Source organism: Malaclemys terrapin, chromosome 2 (assembly GCF_027887155.1).
Source record: "Malaclemys terrapin pileata isolate rMalTer1 chromosome 2, rMalTer1.hap1, whole genome shotgun sequence".
NCBI classification, from domain to species: domain Eukaryota; kingdom Metazoa; phylum Chordata; order Testudines; family Emydidae; genus Malaclemys; species Malaclemys terrapin.
Genome location: NC_071506.1, coordinates 163,367,537 through 163,390,570, shown reverse-complemented (window position 1 = coordinate 163,390,570; position 23,034 = coordinate 163,367,537). Strand labels below are relative to the sequence as shown.

The 23,034-nt window shown below is 45.3% G+C and overlaps 1 long non-coding RNA gene across 2 annotated transcripts; it reads right to left on the bottom strand.

The window, feature by feature from the left end:
- Positions 1-7,443: 7,443 nt before the first annotated feature.
- Positions 7,444-22,905, bottom strand: LOC128832753 (uncharacterized). Of its 2 annotated transcripts, none has more exons than XR_008444044.1 (3): positions 22,683-22,905; positions 13,409-13,473; positions 7,444-7,854 (listed from the first exon to the last, which is right to left on the bottom strand). It is a non-coding gene; the product is annotated as an uncharacterized LOC128832753 (long non-coding RNA). The 2 variants fall into 2 exon arrangements; XR_008444043.1 differs by having other exon boundaries at positions 7,444-7,844.
- Positions 22,906-23,034: the final 129 nt, after the last annotated feature.

The following is a 23,034-nucleotide window of genomic DNA, read 5'->3' as shown; positions in this document are numbered from 1 at the left end:
AGATGTCACACAAACTGGGCTAGTGGTAAATAATGAAAAGGACAGGTCACTGATAGAGTGATCTGGATTGCTTGGTAAACTCCGCACAAGTAAATAGTGTTTTGACATGGCTGACAGTAAATGTAAAAATCTAGGAACAAAAAATGTAGGCCATACTTAGAGGAAGCAGTGACTGAAAAAAGAATTGGGGTTCGTGGTTAATAATCATCTGAACTTGAGCTCTCAGTGTGATGCTGTGGCCAAATAGGCTAATATAATCATTGAATGCATAAACAGGTGAATCTCAAGTAGGAGTAGAGAAGTTATTTTAACTGTACATTTGGCACTGGTGTTTTGCTGCTGGAATAATGTATCCAGTTCTGGTGCCCACAATTCAAGAAGGACTTTGATAAATTGGAGAGGGCGCAAAGAAGAGCCACGAGCAGCGGCACCGGAGGCAGCAAACAGGGCGGCTAACAGGGGAGTTTGAGAGGGAGTTCTCATTGGAGGAGAAGGTATCTGTGTTTGTGTCTGTCTTTGTTGTCCTTGTGTGTTTGTAGAGGCCTGCAGGGGCAGGGTGCTGGGAGGGACGCCGAGCCCTGATTAGGGGGCGGGGCTTAGCTGAGTAGGGGGCCCATAAAAGCGGCCGCCCAGCCAGGCAGAGGCACAGCTGCGAGCAGCGGCACCGGAGGCAGCAAACAGGGCGGCTAACAGGGGAGTTTGAGAGGGAGTTTGCAGGGGGAGGTAAAGGGGGAGGCAGGAGGGCGCGGTGTGGTGTGTGCTCTGTTTCCCCAGGTGCTGTGGGCTGAGACTGCAGCAGCCATGAGCCACGCAGCAGCAGCAGACAGAATGCAGATGGCAACGTGTGGGAGCTGTGGTATGTATATAGTCCTAGCAGGAGACCTGGAACAAAGGTATGTGTGTATGAAGTGTCGCCTTATAGTGTTACTGGAGGAAAAGATTAAGGGGCTGGAGATGCAGGTAGAGACCCTGGTGGAGTTTAGACGGGGGTTTGAGCAGCTGATGGAGGATAGGCAAGGTGGGGCGGAAGGGGAATGCTCTAGGGTGCAGGAGGAGGCAGTAGTAGATGACAGCGAGAGGGGAATGGAAGGGGGAGAACAAGGTAAGTGGAAGCATGTGACTGTGAGAAGCAGGCCAAGGAAAAGGAGGGCCAGTGAGGGGGGAAAAGAACTCAGGAATAGGTTTGAGTGTTTGGATAACGAGGTTGAGGGGCAGCAGGTGATGACTGAAGGTGGGAGGGTGAGGAAGAAGAGAAGAGCAGCTAGTCCAAGAGAGAAGGGGGAGGAGTTGATGGAGACAGCACCAATTATGGGCCACCAGAGGATACAGGAAGGCATAAGGGGGAGCATAAGGAAAGATAGGAACAGACACAGGTCAGGACTAGAGGGATCGGAGACTAGATTACTAGATCACACTGTTGCCAGACAACGGCAGGTGTATGTAATTGGAGACTCTTTAGTGAGGAGATTGGACAGGCCTGTGACCAGGGCGGACCCGGAGAACAGAAGGGTGTGCTGTCTACCGGGCGCAAAGATACACGATGTGGACCTGCGGTTGAAAAGGATCCTAAAAGGAGCAGGTAAGAACCCCTTGATAATCCTTCATGTAGGAACGAATGACACGGCTAGGTTCTCGTTAGAGAGAATCAAGGGAGACTATGCCAGGCTGGGGAAGACTCTCAAGGAGATAGAGGCTCAGATTATCTTTAGTGGGATTCTGCCTGTTCCGAGGGAAGGGCAGCAAAGGGCTGATAGGATTGTGAGAATAAATAGTTGGCTAAGGGAGTGGTGCTATAAGGAGGGTTTTGGGATGTATGGCCACTGGGAGGCTTTCGGGGACAGACACCTGTTCTCGCGAGATGGGCTTCATCTGAGTAGGGAAGGAAATAGACTTCTGGGAGGAAGGCTGGCTCATCTCATCAAAAGAGCTTTAAACTAGGAAGTTTGGGGAGAAGGTTGGGAGATGCACAGTTTATCTCCACGCCAGATTCCAGTATTGAAAAGCTGAGTGAAATAAGAGGAGACATAGCTGGGGAGATGGGATTGGACATAGGAAGGACAGGGGGGACGGACACAAAGAGGCCCGCAACATACAGTGCTACTAATGGGAGACAGGCTAAACGACATACATTAGGCTGTTTGTACACCAATGCGAGAAGCCTAGGTAATAAAATGGAGGAATTGGAGCTCTTGGTCCGAGAATTGAAACCGGATATCGTAGGAATAACAGAAACGTGGTGGAATGGCGGTCACGACTGGAACGCAGGTATGGAGGGGTATGCGCTGTTTAGGAAAGACCGGGATAAAGGTAAAGGTGGGGGGGTGGCATTGTATGTCAATAGTGAAATAAGCTGTAAAGAAATAATAGTGGATGGAATAGATAACACGGAGTCTGTCTGGGCAATACTCACACTGGGTAAAAGGACTACTAGAGCCTCTCCGGGGATAGTGCTTGGGGTGTGCTATAGACCGCCGGGATCGACCCAGGATATGGATAAGGAACTATTTAATGTATTAAGGGAAGTAAATACTAATAGAAACTGTGTAATTATGGGGGACTTTAACTTCCCGGATATAGATTGGGGAACAAACGCTAGTAGCAATAATAGGGCTCAGATGTTCCTAGATGTGCTTGCTGATCAATTCCTTCATCAAGTGGTAGCTGAACCGACGAGGGGGGAGGCCATTTTAGATTTGATTCTGGTGAGTAGTGAGGACCTCGTTGAGGAAGTGGTAGTGGGGGACAACTTGGGCTCCAGTGATCATGAGCTAATTCGGTTTAAACTAAATGGAAGGAGTACCAGAATTAAGTCAAAGACTAGGGTTTATAATTTTAAAAAGGCCAATTTTAACAAATTAAGGGGACTGGTAAGGGAAGTGGATTGGGCAAACGTATTAAGGGATCTAAAGGCAGAAGAAGCCTGGGATTACTTTAAGTTAAAGATGCATGAGCTGTCAGAGGCCTGTATCCCCATAAAGGGAAAAAGATTACTAAGCAAAAGATTTAGACCGAGCTGGATGAGCGACGGACTCAAAGGGGCGATTAGGAAAAAACATAAAGCATACAAAGAGTGGAAGAGGGGAGGGATCAGTAAGGAAACTTACCTTAGTGAAGTCAGAGAATGTAGAGATAGAGTGAGAAAGGCCAAAGGCCGTGTAGAGTTGGACCTAGCGAGGGGAATTAAAAGCAATAGTAAAAGGTTTTACAGCCATATAAATAGGAAGAAAGCAAAGAAAGAAGAAGTGGGACCGCTGAAGACTATAGCCGGAGAGGAGATTAAAGATAATCTAGGCATGGCGCAATATCTCAATGAATATTTTGCATCGGTGTTTAATGAGGCCAATGAAGGTATTAGGGATACTAGCACCATTACAGAGGGGCATACAGGATGGGGGATTACCGCATCCGAGGTAGAAACAAAACTTGAACGCCTTAATGGGACTAAGTCAGGAGGACCGGACGATCTTCATCCGAGAATATTGAAGGAATTGGCGCGGGAAATAGCAGGCCCGTTAGCGATAATATTTAATGAATCTGTAAACTCAGGGGTGGTCCCGTTAGACTGGAGAATAGCCAACGTGGTTCCTATTTTCAAGAAAGGGAAAAAAAGTGATCCGGGTAACTACAGGCCTGTTAGTTTAACATCTGTAGTGTGCAAGGTGCTGGAGAAGATTCTGAAAGAGAAACTAGTTGAGGACCTAGAGGTTAATGGCAATTGCGATAAATTACAGCATGGTTTTACGAAGGGTAGATCGTGCCAAACGAATCTGATCTCCTTCTTTGAGAAAGTAACGGACTTATTAGATAAGGGCAATGCGGTGGACCTAATATACCTGGATTTCAGTAAAGCGTTTGATACTGTACCCCACGAGGAATTATTGGTTAAACTGGAAAACATGGGGATAGATATGAAAATCCAGAGGTGGATAAGGAATTGGTTAATGGGGAGAATGCAGCGGGTCGTATTGAAGGGTGAACTGTCGGGTTGGAGGGAGGTTACTAGTGGAGTGCCTCAAGGTTCGGTTTTGGGACCCATTTTATTTAATCTATTTATAACTGACCTCGGAACCGATTGCAAGAGTGGGCTGATAAAGTTTGCGGATGATACGAAGGTGGGAGGAGTTGCAAATTCGGAGGAGGATAGGGATATTCTGCAGGGAGACTTGAATGAGCTTGTGAATTGGAGTATCAGAAATAAGATGAAATTTAATAGTGAAAAGTGTAAGGTGATGCACTTGGGGATGACTAATAACAATTTTAGTTACAAGATGGGGACGCATTGGTTAGAAGTAACGGAAGAGGAGAAGGACCTAGGGGTCCTTGTAGACCGCAGGATGACTATGAGTCGACAATGTGACGTGGCGGTGAAAAAAGCCAATGCGGTCTTGGGATGCATTAGGCGAGGTATATCTAGTAGGGATAAGGAGGTCCTGCTTCCGTTGTATAAGGCGCTGGTGAGACCTCATTTAGAGTACTGTGTGCAGTTCTGGTCTCCCATGTTTAAAAAAGATGAACTCAAATTGGAACGGGTGCAGAGAAGGGCGACTAGGATGATCAGAGGAATGGAAAACCTGTCGTATGAAAAGAGATTAGAGGAGCTTGGGTTGTTTAGTCTGACAAAACGAAGGCTGAGGGGGGATATGATTGCTATCTTTAAATATATCAGAGGGATAAATACAAGGGAGGGAGAGGAATTATTCCAGCTTAGTACTAATGTGGACACGAGAACGAATGGATATAAACTGGCCGTGGGGAAGTTCAGGCTTGAAATTAGACTAAGGTTTCTGACCGTCAGAGGGGTGAAATATTGGAACAGCCTTCCGAGGGAAACGGTGGGGGCGACGGACCTGTCTGGTTTTAAGATTAAGTTAGATAAGTTTATGGAGGGAATGGTTTAATGGTTAAACATAGTAGCCAAGGAAAACCAAGCAATGGTACGTAAATAACATAATGGCCAACAAGGGCCAGGCTAGAGACTCTTGCCTACATGCTCGGGGTAGTACTGATCGCCATATTTGGGGTCGGGAAGGAATTTTCCTCCAGGGTAGATTGGCTGAGCCTCTGGAGGTTTTTCGCCTTCCTCCGCAGCATGGGGCAGGGATCACTAGCAGGAGGGTCTCTGCCGATTGAGGTCACTAAAACACAGGATTGGGGACTTCAATGGCAGAGTCCAGGGAAGGGTCATGTGGCCTGCAGCATGCAGGGGGACAGACCAGATGATCATAATGGTCCCTTCTGACCTTAAAGTCTATGAGTCTATGAGTCTATGAGAGTAATAAAGGGTTAGAAAATATGCTATACAGTAATAAGATAACTAGATTGAGCTCCTTGAGTCTAACAAAGAGAAGGTTAAGGGATGACTTTGATCACAGTTTGGAAGTACCTACAGGGGGAACAAATGGGCTCTTCAGCCTAGCAGACATAGCTAGACAAATTCAGATTGGAAATAAAGTATAAAATGTTAATAGTGAGAGTAATTAACCAGTGGAACACTTTACCAAGCTTCATGGTAAATTCTCTGGCAATTTTAAAATCAAGATTGGATGTTTTGCTAAAAGCTATGCTCTAGGAATTATTTTTGGGACATTCTGTGGCCTGTGTTATGCAGGAGTTCTGACTAGATGATCACAATAGTCCTTATGAATCTATGAATCCTGAAAAATGTCAAAAATCTCTTTACCCAAACCTAATTTCAGCTGTTGGACTCAGCTTCAGATTTTAAGGTTATCATACATGAGACTATTTCAAACTGAATGCAGACAGATAAGATTTCAACTATTAACATCAAAGCCAACATGTGGTTTTTGGTTAAAAGCACATAATTATGGTTGCAGATAGAAGAGAAGTGGAGTGTTTTTGTTCAAAAATAATACACCAGAACAATTAATCTCAATGAAGTTATTTTAACTATAAATCTGATGTCATACAGTCAGTTTACTTTTCAATATTTAATCCACCCTCTAGCTTACAAGTCATCAGTGTGTGCCAATAATTATTCTCATTCAGGGGTTAGTAATTGCTTTAATGCATAACAATAACAGAAAACCTAATAAGAAGAATGCCTATAGAACTGCTTTGAAATTTAAGATCTTATACATCATATGCTGTATTAAAGTTATTAATAAATGGAGAAATCAGATTCATTTCACTTTCATGGGGTAGGACTCCTTTGCCTCAGTTACCTATACTAGCTTAAGTTGTGAACTCAAATAAATTGACATCAATATAACAATGAGGAATTACTCAACGTAGGCAAGCCTGACTTAATTAGGCCTTTTAAAATTAATGCAGTAATGACAAAACTGTATAATGGCTGCAAAAATAAGCACTTTTATAAGATAAATTAACTTGTTCCATCTATAATAAAATCATTTTAAAATTAGATTGATGATCCAGGTCTGAGTTGAAGCACTGAGCCCTTGTGGGAGGGAATGGGGAGGAAAGATGATTTCACATTGTTCAGCCTTGACCTCTATGAGAGATTTACAGACACTGAATGGTTCCCTTGTTCATTTTTTAATTTGCTTGGAGATATGGTAAGTATAATCATAATGATTTGGTAAGTATAACATTAGTGTGTATATGTGGGAAATTAAAGTCAGTTAAATATTGTTGGGTGTCCTAAGTGAGGGACAATTATCTTATGAGTTATTAGGAAGTATTTATAAATTACAGCATGAATATGTGGCAAAATCCTGCTCACCTAATAAGCCTAAATAATATACAAAGGATTTCCCAAGGGTTCTTGATGTAGTTCTTAAACCAATAGTTCAAATTCATAAACATCTGTTGAATTTTAAGCCTTTTATCTTCAGCTATGTCATGTCAATATGTCCCCATTAAATGCTATGCTTGACTTATTAGTGTTGCCCCTATAGACTCAGGAGTCAGTTGTCCTGTGTACTGCAGTTGTATGCAAGAAAGGGCTTCTTCAGCACCCCTGCACTGAAAAGCAGACCTGCCCTCCATGGTGCACCCTGTGAAAGTATGGTACAGAGACATCCTTTCTCCTCTGTTCTTGGAAACAATGGGGGAGATTCTGGTCTTCAAAAAAATCAATAGAGATATTTTGTCTTAAAACCAGACTAATTAAAATTTGGCCTTTTGTGCTTTCCAGACACCCAGTGGATCCTGGAGCTCCTGCTGGGGGATGTTACTTTTGCACCTTCTTCAATGCAGTTTATGGCTTATAATGTGTAAGTCTTAGATGCTTACAATTTTCAGCCAGGAATACTAGTTAAGGTCCAGTGTGATTATTTAGAGAGACTTTCCTAAGATTAAATATCCTTTTGAACTTTGATTCACTGTTTGCTGAGACTTTAAAAAGATAGTATCAGAATTAAATATGTCAAGGCAGCAAGTGACTGATCAAATTCTGAAAAGTTTAATTAAAACCACTCTGAACATTTAAACCATTCACTATACAGAGAACTTCAAAAGAAAGCAAAACTGAATTTACAGTAGTTCACGTGGTTCTGTTTGAGAATTTATGAGTACACTTTTTCTTGCTGGTTTATGTAGATATCCTTTTACTTTATGGAATATGGATTACTGGTGCACTTAAATTTCATTTTCACAGTTAAATATGTAAAGATCAAACTTCATTTCGATAAAACCAAATTTTTCTTCAAAAAAGAAAAAAATATCAATAGTGCATATGCTAGAAGATATTTAAAACAGAACATGACATATAAAGATGACAGAAGTAACAAGACTTGTCTTACTGTGGCTTAAAGATTGTTGAACAGTTCTGAAATAATTTTATTCAGGAAATTGTGCTGATGACATCTCAAGTGAAGGTTGAAGAACACAGAGATGAAATTCACTCTAGATTGGTTCATCCTCTGGAAAAAACTGTGTTGTAATTTTGGACATGCAGAATGCTAATCACTTAAAGACCAGGTGTTATTAAAGCATAAAGAAACAGACCTGTAATTTCAAAGTGCTGAACTAAACATTTAATATTTTCTTACTTCAGTTGGTATTTAAAGAGGCTTTCTAACAACATGATGTACAATTCCTCATGATCAAGTTTCCAGTACGGTTAATAATTCACTGAGTATAAAGTTAAGCAATGAGATTTTTAACATTACATTTTAGAGGTCTTGGGTAGAGAAAACATTGAATGGGACTGCTCCATTTCTTATTAAAATTTGGAGTTCTTTTGAACTTGTTGACTTCTGCAAAATGAGAAGATTAAGTATAACCAAGCGTTTTTTTTTATTACCATCTTTAAAAAAATCTTATTAAATAAATATAAAAGGCCAAATTCTATCCTGACTTACACCTAGTGTTTCTCCATTGACTTGAGTGGGGAAGCATGGGATGCAATCCAGGGCTGCATTTAGTCTAAAGTCATTGGCAGAAAGGTGACTTTTGTTGTCCCTGTGAAAATCCACCCAGATTTGGGTTAAAAGTTTCTGAAAATTGTTGTTTGCACATGCGTAGTAGAGACTTAGAATTTGGGAGCTAAATTCTCAATTCATCCTGCTGCACTGAGCATGCTCCAGCCCAGGGCTACAGAAGCTGAGCAGGACTTTCCCTGCAATCACTTTGCCTGGCCCATGGGAGCTGCCATGACATCAGACCCTGGAACTTAGAGCAGGGAGACTCTTGTATTCATAATGCCCTTCCTTATGGTGATGCACAGAAAGAATGGAGGAAAAGGAGGAAGCAACCTGACTCAAATTCAGAGGAGCAGAAATGGAAGGCTGGGAGTGAGATGAGCAAAGACTGGAGACAGGCTGGAAGAAGAAAAGAGTAAGGGGCAAAGCATAAGTGTGGTCAGACTACAAGGGAAATGGTAGGGGGACGCAAGCAGAAGGAAGAAACTTATGGGGGACAAATAGTAAGGTCTGTAATTACTAGAGTCTATTCCATTGCCGAACTTGGAATAGAACCCAGGATTCTCAAGTTCTGACATTCCTTTTCTATTTAACAAATATTTGTGAAACCCACTGGCAAAGTGTATGTCTGTTTTGTGGATCTAAATTTCTCAGTGCTGTTGTTGACCCATGTGGAGGTCAATATGCTTCCACAGGACATTTCTTTTATTCAATTTGCTTTTTTAAAAAACATAGGAAATTATTTACAAAAATCTCCATTAAAAGAAAATTGAAGTTGCAAAGTCCATTACTTGAAAGTTAGGAAATGCCTAACTTAATTAGGCCCCTTAGTGTGTATGCATTATGAAACAGTTATCAATTACATGATCACACACAAATTTTTCTATATGGTCTCTGCCATTCAAGACACTATAACCAGTACTCAGTGAGTGAATCAAGTTGTGTAGTGAAGGAGGCTGTTGTCTGTAGGACCCCTGCCTCATTTGTTGCAGAAGTTGAGCTATGTGATGAATGAGGCAGAGGATTGCAGGAAGAGAAAGGATTATCATGTGGTTAAAGCAATAGAACTGGGAAAAATCAGAGAATTGAATTCTACCCCTGCCTTTGGTACAGTGCTCCTATGTGATGCTGGACAAGTTGCTTAAACCAAACTTTCCATAGGTTCCTCATTTTTGAATGCCCAATTTGAGACATGAGGAGCCTGAATTGCTGATGTGCTGAATGTTAAGGTCTGTGACTGAAGTCTATTGGAGCAGTGCAATGACCATATAAAGTGCTATAAAAATTCTAAGTACTTTGAAAAAGCAGGCTCCTCACGTTGGCACCTAAAAGTAGTAGATATGCTTGAGAATTTTGGCCTTAATCTCTCTCTTCCTTAGCTCCACATCTGGAAAATGAGAATAATTATACCAGCTTACTTCAGAAGGTTGTTGTAAAGATACAATAATGTAATGTATGCAAAGCCCTCAGATACTACAGTGAGAGCATCACTGAAATGCTCATGAGGAAATTTTTAATTCTGTATTAAGGGCAGAGTTTGCATGGTGTGCAGTACACTAGGCAGGCCACACACTGCATGATAAGGTAACATGCTGTTTGGGACACCCAGAGCTGTGACCCACTGTGTTACCTCTGTGCCCCAGCAAGAGGACCTTTGCTGGAAATTAGTCTGTCAGCACCCTGTCACACCAGCCTTCCTTCCTCACTAGCAAACTTCTGAAGGCTCTCACAACCCAAACCTTCCTTAGCAGGTAACAATCAGTGAACTCCAGCCCCCAAGCTCCTCAGAGGTGTTTCTCTGCAATTCATAGTCCCTATCACTGTATGTGCACAGAAAATATTAAGTTCACTGCTCTTTCCAAGATCTCATTGGGGAGCTTGAGGGTCCTGGCAGCTAGCGGCTGTGCCACCCACCCCTCATGGAACCACACAGCAACATGTTGATCCCAAACGTGATGAGGAAAGCTGTGGGCCTGTTGGTAGACTTTCCTTTTATCCCTTTACTCTCCCCAAACAACACCCTCATGCCCTGGAGAATGTGAGTAAAATCCTCCCACTGCTGGAAATCGAGCTGCACCTTCTTCCTGGAGCTATGTGTGTCTGACAGGAACTGACACAGCTTGTCCCATAGCATAGAGGGGGCCAAGAGCTCCACAGACTCACTGACTCCCTTTCAGGTAGGAGCATTGTTGCCTAAATGGTAATGGAACCCTGACACAGCACCACCCATACCACATGGTCTGTCTTGCCCCGGACAGAAATGTGAGCATCAGAGGGAGCACAGCAACCCCCACCGGAGAAGGGAAAGGGACAGTGGAGCAGTACTCCCTCCAATTCTCTTTCTTTGATTATTTTTGTAATTCTTTGTGCTATTGCCTTACGTCTTTTATACTTCCTTAGATCGTCACTATTCATTGTATTTGTCGCTTTTTATAGGCTTTGTTCCTTTCTTTAAGTGCCATTTTGAACTCCTCATTCCATCATGGAAGTGAGTTTTTAGTTTTGGGATACTTCAATATCCAAGGTATGGCTACAGTAGCTGCTGCTATTAATCCTTTTTTTACATTATCACTGAAATTCTCTCTGTCATCATTCACACAATGATTATTTACAAATTTGGTACATTTACTTGTAAATAGCTCAGAGTTAGCTTTCTTAAAATTCCAGGTGAGTAATTTTCCTTTACTTTGCCATTGAAAAGTAATAAGTATCAAGAAATGATCACTTCCCTTTCCTTCTTCCTTATATATTTCCAAGTTGCATTTACTTGCAATATCTGCTGTTATAATTCCCAGGTCTAAGCAGGAAAAGCTACCATCTTCTGCATTAAATTTAGTTGTGATGCCATCATTTAAAAGCACTAGAGTGTTCTCATCAATGAACTTTTCTATCCATGCACTATTTTCATCAGTTGTCTTACTTCCCCACAATTTATTATGACTATTTAGGTCACTGCATATAATATATAGTATTTTATAATATTTCGCTATTTCTAGTAGCTCCGAACTTTCTAATGTCCCATGTGGGTTATAGATATTATAAATCCTCAAAAAATATTACTCTTCTACATTGGGATTTCAACAGCATTATATTCTAGGCTTGCTTCATCATTCTGTGCTACTATGTAGTTTAATATCAGGGAGTAGCCGTGTTAGTCTGTATCCACAAAAACAACAAGGAGTCCAGTGGCACCTTAAAGACTAACAGATTTATTTGGGCATAAGCTTTCGTGGGTAAAAAACCTCACTTCGATGCATTTTGGTTTATTTCCTTAGCTTCGGGTTTTTTTCTGATATCGTCTGGTTCTGCTTCTACTCTTTTCTTATTTTTCCTACTTTGGAATATAGAGGTATATCAGGTACCAGAATATCCCTATGCAACTATTCATTCCAGACAATCACATCCTATCAAATTCCCGATCCTCCTCATCAAGATCTGGTAAGGCCCTAGATATACGTGATGGGTTTTTTTAACCACCATCCCACCAAGGAAGGTGGGGAGGACGTGCAGCCTAAGGGTATAGTTAGGTAAGATATAGGTATAAGGTAAAGCAGTAATGGCCTCAAAGCCTATAAGACAATAGCTTAGCCAAACTGAGCATAAGGCTAGCCTTAGCATAAGCAGCTAACCACGAGTAACTTTAGATGATCAGATATCATAAGACAGAATGCTGTAATAAACAAGTATGGTGAAATTGCTGATAGGTAAATGTAGAATATCAGTTATTGCTAGCTTTGGGTATTTTAGGATGAGAACATCAGCAAATGTTCAACCACAAGAATGCCATGGTAACCAATTGACATATATTCCAATAAGGTTGAGGTAAATGATATAATAACCTACGAGAAGAAAGCACCCCAGAATTATTAGGGTGAGGAAGTTTAGATATGGACAGAAGAGGCTGGGCATCCTTATGAAAATTCACTGAGACCACAGAACCCCATAACAGGGCTAACCACAGCATTCGTTATTGGGATCCTCTTGGCATGCCAGAGATAGGACCACTTGTGGATCACTGGTTTTAGGTCTTCACAAGGGGATAGTGTAGCATATGGATGCTCAGATGCTGGATGTCTTGACCATTTTGTATTATCTCTATCTACTTAGCTGGATCAGTGTGATTGTGATTTTGCTAACTGTGCTAATAAAACTATCACCAGGCCCAGGGGCTTTCCAAAGTGTGAATGTCTCTCCCATGCACATTGGGGTTCTCATTATAATTGTGGAAGTTGGGAAAAGCGCAGACATCTTAGTCTTCCAGGAAGAGCAAGAGTCAGGCTAACTCTTCTATTTAATAACGCGAGACTTTAATGCAGGGCCTGGGCAAGTGGGAAAAAACTGTGAGAGGTTATTTTGACCTTGTGTTAGATAAGAATGGAATGCAGACTGTAGCAGAAAATTGCTGAGAAAAGTAAGATATCAGGAAGGAATATATATAAACAAAATGCAGCTCTTGATCATTACTGTATGTAACAAAAGGTATAAATGCTTGCCCTAATTGTTTATCTGGCGGAGACCTGCCTTGGGAGGGGGAATCGCTGTCCGTGTGTACTCTCCCAACCAATTGCAATTGCTCGTAATAAAGCTGCCTCTGGCTTGTTGCTTTAAAGTCAGAGTGAGGACTTTGTTTTCTTCCACATAATAATGTTAATAATTCTGGGTATAATCCTGAGAAATAACCCTGCCAAATTACAGAACATCAAATTGAGAATTCTAATCAATAGATCAGGTAACAATACACATGAAAGTACACAAATGCATCACATAACACTACTATGGCTGACTGTTAAAATGATCTTTTAGGACCTCTCTCAACTGTATAGCTTCAGAGTTGATTTTTCCAACAGCCCTTATGTCTGATGGTTCTAATTCAGCAGGTAGACTGCTGACCTCATCCCTCCACCCTGTAAGTAGCCTTCCTCCTTTGCTTCGCAGTATGATGTAATAGACAACATGCAGCAATAATGATAGGAGTGTTTGCTTTGTTAACATCCAATCTACTAATTAAACATCACCAGAAAGCCTTGAATCTACCCAAAGCACATTCAATAGTCATTCTGTACCTGCTCAGCCAGTAGTTGAATCTTTTCCTGGTTCTGTCACTGTGGCCAGTGTATGCCTTCATGAGCTAAGAAAGCAAAGGATAGGTTCAGTCCCCCAGAATCACTAATGGCATTGCAACATTGCCAATGTGAATGCACTGATCAGGGAAAAATATCCGTTTGCAGCTTTTGGAAAAGTCCTATGTTCTTAAAGATGAGAGTGTCATGCACTTTCCCTGACCAGCCCACGTAAATATCAGAGAAGCGTTCCTGGTTTTCCACTTGCCCTTGCATAACCATGGCAAAGTACCCCTTTCAGTTTATGTACTCATTAGTAAGGTGGGATGGTTCCAGAATAGGCATATGCATCCCATCTATTGTCCCACCACAATTCAGACCATTGCTGCAGATTCCATCTACTATTTCCTGCACACTGCCAAGAGTCTCAGTCTGGGCAGCAGGATACACTTGGATGACAATGGCCTCCCACTGTGGATTTTCCAACTCCAAACTGATTGCCCATTGACCTGTAACAATTAGGTTGTGACAGTCTATATCATTATGTTCAACACTTTTACAAGACTATAATATATTTTGTTCAGAGTATGCCTTGTAAGATATCATTTGAAAACCCATAACCTGCTGAACATTACTGTCCTACCTGTCCCATGTCCCTGTAGTATCAGAGCAGCCATTACTCAGAGGCTGTCTGCAGCATCCTCAGGAAGGCTCTCCAGGTGGGAGATAAGCTTTGTCTAAGGCCTATTGTTCCTCTAATGGCTCATTAACTTAAATGGGCCCTTCCCAGCCAGCCATCTAGACTGAGAGCTTTTTGCCTAGTAGGCGTCGCCCAGGAATAGCTACATGTGAAATAGATACACTATTAATAACTTTGGATACAAAAATGATACATGCATACAAATAGTATAATCATATTCAGCAAATCATAACCTTTCCAATGACATCTCACGTGACCTATCTTGCATATAAAATACATCATAACTATGTCATAATCATATCATGATAATATCACTGTGGAGAATATGGGGTGCAGGGTCACACCAGGCATGTGGCCTTTCCCATCCAAAAGTTCTGCAGCCATTGCTCATCTGTAACCTGCATTACGATGCGATCCCACAGCTCAGTGCTCATTTCTTGGGCCTAGAAGTGCCTACCCACTGTGTTGAGTTGCTCTGCGTATGCAAGCAAAAACCTGTCATTTTTATTCACTGTGCCTGTCATCCATTCGTCATCCTTAAGCATCTCATCTTCATCACCACACCACCAGTTCTATTAATAGTTTTTGAAGTTCCACAGATACAAAAGAAATGTGCATCCTGTATTAGCAACGGTCCTGGGTGTAACAAAGCGGCCTTTGGCGGGACACTACTGAGAGTATCAATTCAGGACAAATTGCTTAGAGCAGGGCAGTCACAGCCCAAGGCTGGGGGTCCTTCACTACTAAGGCACACCAAACCAGCCAAACAGAGAGGACTTCGGTTTTACCCCACTGGCTAACCAGAAGTCATACAAGCAATTCCCTCAGACACACCAGTTTTCCAGTATCACCACCAGCACCACTCCTTATGGGGATGAATGGTTATGAAAACCAAAACCCCAGTAGAAGAAAAAAGGTTCTCCCGATCCCAAACGACCAAGCCCCAGACCCAGGTCAATATACAAGTCAGATCTTATCCACAAATCTTGCTGTTGCCAGTCCTTTAGAATTTAAAATCTAAAGGTTTATTCATAAAAAGAAAGAAATATAGAGGAGAGTTAAAATTGGTTACATGGAATTAAATACATACAACAGTTGTAAAGTTCTTAGTTCAGGCTTGTTTCAGGTTTGATGGGATTACTGCTGATTTAAACTAATCAAATCTCTGGAGTACGAACATCTCAGCTTGGATGGGTCGTTCAGTCCTTTGTTCAGAGCTTCAGTTTCAAGCACAGTTCCTCCAGAGGTCAGAAGCAGGATTGAAGACCAAATGGAGGGGTTTCCAGGGCCTTTTATATCCTCTGCCATGTGGAAGGACCCCTTTGTTCTTACTGTGAAAATCACAGCAGCAAGATGGAGTTTGGAGTCACATGGGCAAATCACGTGTCCATGCATGATTCAGTTTGCAGGCGGCAGCCATTGCTCACATGCTACCTTAAATGTTCCCAAGAAGGCTCCTCAGATGCGGATTGGAGTCTCCCAAGGTCCATTGTCAGTTAAGTGTTTCTTGATCGGGCACTTACTCAGAATAGTCCTTTGTCAAGAAGCTGACCAAATGCTTCACTGATGCTACTTAGAATTAAACACATTGAGATACAAGTACATAGCCAATATTCATAATTTCATATACAAAAATGATACACACATACAGAAGAATAATCATAACCAGCAAATTACAACCTTTTCATAGACACCTCACTTGACCTCCTTTGTACAAGATTTGGTGCAACTATAGGACCTTGGTTGCAACAATGATCTATACAGTCACAGTTCATGTCGATAACGTCACAATGGGAATTGTGCTGAGCTGTGCAGGGTCCATGCTTCTGTCAGAAATATAGCAAAGACCAAAAAGTAGTGCATGGGACGGTGGGAATTAAAACAGCACACATTATGGGATGGAATAAGCATTATGGGTTGGCAAAAGTGGGAATGTAGAAACTTGAGCCCTACTTCCCAGAAATCCCTAGGCGAACTGCTGGTATCACACAAAGCACTTAAAAAATGTCCCACAAGATATTGCACAAGGTATTATGGGGCACACTGAGATACCTACCCATGGTGCACTGAATTTTCTATCGCCATGATTCATGGTAGATGTGCAGCACTGACATAAGCAGTTAAGTGTGCACGTGCCTGAGAAACATAAAAACGTTGGTGGTTGTTGTGACATTATCTTAAAAAATGACCACGTAGAGCATTGTTGCTACAGCTGTTATATAATTGCAACAAATCTTGTACAAAGTGTGTCCAGTAAGGTGTCTATGGAAAGGTTATGATTTGCTGAATGTGATTATCTTATTTGTATGCATGTATCATTTTTGTACCTGAAGTTATGAATATTAACTATGTACCTGTATTTCAAATGTTTGCTCCTGTGGTAGCACCCAAAACGTATTTAGCCAGCACATAGTGAAGGAACTATTCAAGTTAAATGGCCCATCATGGGAGATGCCTATCTATACTTAATGGACTTTCCTGTGATGGTCCCTATTATGACTAAGTGAAAGCATGCATGGACATGTTGTGATGGGTTGGATCACAGAAACCCCCTTGGGACCTGCCACCCGGTGTGCCAAGATTACTTCTATCCCTGTTTTCCCTGCCAGCTCAGGACTCCAGCACCATGTCTTGCTGAGACAGACACTCCCGTCTGCTCCAACACAGACCCAGGGTCTGAATTACTTGTCCCAAAGCAGTAGGTTTACCTGAAAACAGCTCACAGAAGTGTGCTTGTCTTTAGCGCTCGGATGCCCAACTCCCAATGGGGTCTAAACCCAAATAAATCCGTTTTACCCTGTATAGAGCTTATACAGGGTAAACTCATAAATTGTTCGCCCTCTATAACACTGATAGAGAGATATGCACAGTTGTTTGCTCCCCCAGGTATTAATACAGACTCAGAGTTAATTAATAAGTAAAAAGTGATTTTATTAAATGCAGAAAGTAGGATTTAACTCGGTTCCAAGTAGTAACAGACAGAACAAAGCAAGTCATCAAGCAAAATAAAATAAAATGCGCAAATCTATGTCTAATCAAACTAAATACAGATAATCTCACCCTTAGAGATACTTCAGTAAGTTTTTTCCTCAGACTGGACATCTTCCAGGCCTGGGCACAATTCTTTCCCCTGGTACAGCTCTTGTTCCAGCTTAGATGGTAGCTAGGGGATTCTTCATGATGGCTCTTCTCTCCCTCTCTCTCTTCCACCCCTTTATATATTTTTTGCATAAGGCGGGAACCCTTTGTCCCTCTGGGTTTCCACGCCCCCTCACTGGAAAAGCACCAGGTTAAAGATGGATTCCAGTTCAGGTAACATGATCACATGTCACTGCAAGCACACTTGCCAGCACACACATATACAGGAAGACTCACAGGTAAAACACAGCCATCTGCAGACAGTGGTCCTAGTTAATGGGAGTCATCAAGATTCCAGACCACCATTAATGGCCCACACTTCGCATAATTACAATAGGCCCTCAGAGTTATATTTTATATTTCTAGTTTTAGATACAAGAGTGGTACATTTATACAAATAGGATGATCACACTCAGTAGATTATAAGCTTTGCAATGATACTTTACAAGAGACCTTTTGCATGAAGCATATTCCAGTTACATTATATTCACTTATTATCATGTTTTTATAAAACTATTCCAGTTACATTATATTCTCTTATTATCATGTTTTTATAAAACCATATAGACTGCACAACGTTACACATGTGACTTGCCCATAGGACTCTGAACTCCATCTGGTGTCCTGTAATTTTCCACAGTGAGAACAATGAGGGTATGGTTATACTGCGAAGTTGTCAACAAAACTTTTGTCTTTCGTGGGTACTTAAAAAAGCCCCACTGCAAAAGACAAAAGTTTTGCCGATGCAAGCGGCAGTGTGAACATGGCTTTGTCACTCCTGCCAACAAAGCTAACACCGATCGCAGGGCTGGAAGTATTTTGTTGGCAGAAGTACCAACGAGTTTCTCTTCACTTGGCAGAAGCTATGAAGGCCCTGGAAACATCTCCATTTTGCATCTTTCCTTCTCAAACCTCTGGACTATGATGAACTTGCACTAATGGGAGCATTCTAACCAAGGGACTGAGGACCTTCCAATGATCTTTCTTTCTTTCAATAAAAGTTTAGATTTTAGATACTAAAGGACTGGCAACAGTGTGATTATTGGGTAAGATAAAAAAAAATATGGAGATATACCTATCTCAAAAAACTGGAAGGGACCCTGAAAGGTCATGGAAGCCCTCTGCCTTCACTAGCAGGACTAAGTACTGATTTTGCCCCGATCCCTAAGTGGCCACCTCAAGAATTGAACTCATAACTGTGGGTTTAGCAAGCCAATGCTCAAACCATTGAGCTCTCCCTCCCCCCGATCCAAGTTATATATTGACCTGGGTGTGTGGCTGGTCCTTTGGGATCAGAAGAACCCTTTTGTTTGATTAAATGGGTTTTAAAGAACCACTCATCATTAAGTCCAGTGTTTTTAGTGGTGATACAAGGACTGGAATGCCGAAGGATACTGCTTTTCTGAAATCTTGTTGGCCAGTGTGGTGAAACAGAAATTTACTTTTGTTGCTGGTTTGGTATATCTTGTGGAAGAATAACCACCAGTTTTTGGGTGTGTCTGTCTTATTTCTCAGCAGTTTGTCCTAAATTCTCCTGAATGGACTATAAAGTGGACAGAAAGCTGGCTAGATCGTCGGGCTCAATGGGTAGCGATCAATGGCTCCATGTCTAATTGGCAACTGTATCAAGCGGAGTTCCCCAAGGGTCGGTCCTGGGGCCGGTTTTGCTCAATATCTTCATTAATGATCTGGAGGATGGCGTGGACTGCACTCTCCGCAAGTTTGCAGATGACACTAAACTGGGAGGAGTGGTAGATACGCTGGAGGGTAGGGATAGGATACAGAGGGACCTAGATAAATTAAGGATTGGGCCAAAAGAAACCTGATGGGGTTCAACAAGGACAAGTGCAGAGTCCTGCACTTAGGATGGAAGAATCCCATGCATTGCTACAGACTAAGGACCGAATGTCTAGGCAGCAGTTCTGCAAAAAAGGACCTAGGGGTTACAGTGGACGAGAAGCTGGATATGAATCAACAGTGTGCCCTTGTTGCCAAGAAGGCTAACAGCATTTTGGGCTGTATAAGTAGGGGCATTGCCAGCAGATCGAGGAACGTGATCGTTCCCCTTTATTTGACATTGGTGAGGCCTCATCTGGAATACTGTGTCCAGTTTTGGGCCCCACACTACAGGAAGGATGTGGAAAAATTGGAAAGAGTCCAGTGGAAGGCAACAAAAACAATTAGGGGGCTGGAACACATAACTTATGAAGAGAGGCTGAGGGAACTGGGATTGTTTAGTCTGCAGAAGAGAAGAATGGGGAGGGATTTGATAGCTGCTTTCAAATACTTGAAAGGGGGTTCCAAAGAGGATGGATCTAGACTGTTCTCAGTGGTAGCAGATGGCAGAACAAGGAGTAATGGTCTCAAGTTGCAGTGGGGAAGGTTCACGTTGGATATTAGGAAAAACTTTTTCACTAGGAGGGTGGTGAAACACTGGAATGGGTTACCCAGGGAGGTGTTGGAATCTCCTTCCTTAGAGGTTTTTAAGGTCAGGCTTGACAAAGTCCTGGCTGGGATGATTTAGTTGGGAATTGGTCCTGCTTTGAACAGGGGGTTGGACTAGATGACCTCCTGAGGTCCCTTCCAACCCTGATATTCTATGATTCTGGTGTTCTCAGTTGTGACCCACGGAGGAACAGTGATAGTTGTATACTGACATGTTACGTTAACCAAACTTTATAATGCAGACACAGCCTTGGGGATAACCCTGTGCATCACTGACTTGCACGAAGACTAGGAGGCCCTAAATCAGGGGATCACAACTGGATCTCTGCAGCAGCCAGTCTCTGCTATGTCCATGCCTGATCATGGGAGGTGCTAAGCATGCTCCACTCTCCTCGAAGTCAGTGGGGACTGAAGTTGCTGAGAAGGGGGCACGCATCATCCCAACAGCTGAAGCCCTATATTATTAGGCCAAAAATTCCAATCCTGACTGCCTGGAGGTAGGCACTTAAATCCATATTTAGGCCTTTAAATAAAAGTGGTCGGATTTCCAGAAGTGCTGTGCATACACCATCCCCATTCACTATGATGATAGCAGGACCATGCCCAACAACTGGTTTTATGATTCAGAATAATCAGTACAATGACTTCAGTGTCATTACATTGTCTTGTTTCTGCAGACTACAACTGATATGCTGAAATACAGAAATGCTGATTCTTTTGCCCTTTATACAACAATAAGCACGAAGAAACTACACAGGCATAGTGGGGTTCAAAATCAGTGGTGATCCATGTGGGGGGGATGGAGGAGGCAAAGGGTCACATGAGTAGGGTTACCATACGTCCGGATTTTCCCGGACATGTCCGGCTTTTGGGGGCTCAAATCCCCGTCCGGGGGGAAATCCCCAAAAGCCGGGCATGTCCGGGAAAATCGGGAGGCTCGGCCGGGGCCTCTTTGTCCGGGGCCGGGGGCATGGTGCCGGGCCGGGGGGGCGCGGGGCCGGGGTCCGGGCCGGGGTCGGGGGGTGCGCTGGGCCGGGAGCCCGGGTCGGGGAGCCGGGGGGCGCGCCGGGGTCGGGGAGCCCGGGCCGGGGAGTGCGCCGGGGTCGGGGAGTGCGCCGGGGAGTGCGCCGGGGTCGGGGAGCCGGGGAGTGCGCCGGGGTCGGGGAGCCGGGGAGTGCGCCGGGCTGGGAGCCGGGGTCGGGGAGCCGGAGCCGGGGAGTGCGCCGGGGTCGGGGAGCCGGGGCCTCTTTGTCCAGGGCCGGGGGCATGGTGCCGGGCCGGGCTGGGCGCGGGGCCGGGGTCCGGGCCGGGAGCCGGGGGCGCGGGGCCGGGAGCCGGGGGCGCAGTGCCGGTCCGGGCCCGCGGAGCCGGGTCGGGGAGCCGGGCCGGGGTTGGGGGTGCGCCGGGCCGGAAGCCCGGGTCGGGGAGCCGGGGGGTGCGCCGGGGTCGGGGAGCCGGGGGGTGCGCCGGGCCGGGAGCCCGGGTCGGGGAGCTGGGGAGCGCGCCGGGCCGGGAGCCGGGGTCGGGGAGCCGGGGAGCGCGCCGGGGTCGGGGAGCCGGGGCCGGGGAGTGCGCCGGGGTCGGGGAGCCGGGGAGTGCGCCGGGGAGTGCGCCGGGGAGCCGGGGTCGGGGGGGGGGGAGCCGGGGAGTGCGCCGGGGAGTGCGCCGGGGTCGGGGAGCCGGGGAGTGCGCCGGGCCGGGAGCCGGGGTCGGGGAGCCGGAGCCGGGGAGTGCGCCGGGGTCGGGGAGCCGGGGCCTCTTTGTCCAGGGCCGGGGGCATGGTGCCGGGCCGGGCTGGGCGCGGGGCCGGGGTCCGGGCCCGCGGGGCCGGGAGCCGGGGGCGCGGTGCCGGGCCGGGCCCGCGGAGCCGGGTCGGGGAGCCGGGCCGGGGTTGGGGGTGCGCCGGGCCGGAAGCCCGGGTCGGGGAGCCGGGGGGTGCGCCGGGGTCGGGGAGCCAGGGGGTGCGCCGGGTCGGGAGCCGGGGTCGGGGAGCCGGGGAGTGCGCCGGGGTCGGGGAGCCGGGGGGTGCGCCGGGCTGCGGGGCTGGGAGCCGGGGGGTGGTCGGTCGGGGCCGGCACCCCAGGGCCCGAGCCGACCCAGGCTGGAGCCGCGGGGGGACCAGCCTGGGCCGCGCCTCCTCCCCCCGCCCCCCTTACCTGCTTCAGGCTTCCCGCGAATTAAATGTTCGCGGGAAGCAGGGGAGGGGGCGGAGACTTTCGGAGGGGGTGGAGACTTTCGGAGGGGGCGGGGTTGGGGGCGGGGCCCCGGGGAGTGTCCTCCATTTGGAGGCACAAAATATGGTAACCCTACACATGAGCCTCCCCAAAACACCGGTGTGTGTGTGTGTGTGTGTGTGTGCAGGCAAGGCCAGCAGCTGGGGAGATGAAGGGGCAGGGCCAGAGCCGGAAGGGAAGAGGCGGTGCCAGAGCCTCTCCTCTTCCAGCCACCTTGCCTGGTGTGGCACCCAGCAGCTATACTTTCTCTGGCAGCCTCTGGCCATGCTGCTTGTCTGGGACACTGCCGCAGGGGGGCGGGTGCTGTGCCTAGGGGTGCATAAGGTGTAAATCCAGTCTTGCATGCAAGACCTAGCTACATATATCCACACACATGCACACATATGCTTTGGCTGGTTTCTAAAAAGCAAGTACCTTATATCTGACCTTGAGACAATGAAATCATAAAAGAAATAAGGAGAGGGAGAGGTAGTGAATGTGCCTTATTAATGTTGTATCCTGGATTATTTATATTTGATGACACCTGAAAATTTAGAGATTTTATTTATTTCATAAATCAATGAAGCACTATGCCAAAACTTTTGTTTTTGTTGACATGCTCCCTTTTTCTAAAACTCCACAGGTAAAATCCACGTAGTCCCTCTGGCTAAACAGTAATCGCTCTCGTTCCCGCGCTAGTCTGGCCCCAAAGCAGCCGGCCCTGCTCGCCAAGGCGGCGACCCGCGTCGTTTCCACGCTGCTGCCGCAGTGACCAACACACCTGTGTGAGCTCACTTGCGGGGGGAGGAGGCGGGAAGCACCATCGCGGCCCAGAGCCCTTCGGGGCAGCTCCCGCTCCCGCGGAAGCCCACGGGACAGCGGGAGCCCAGCAAACAGCACCCCTGCTCTTCCAGCCCCGTGCGGATGCCCCAGGAGACTACAGCTCCCAGCACGCAACGCTCGAGAAGACGCGCCGCATTGCATGATGGGAACTGCAGCCACCCCACTCTTCACCCGTCACGTGGGAGGTGGGAAGAGTCGTTCCCTCTCCACAGTGGCTGTCGGCGACGCGCCCTAACACAGCAGGACCCGAGCAGGGCTCTAGAAAGTAGCCTGTTTGTAAACACGCCCCT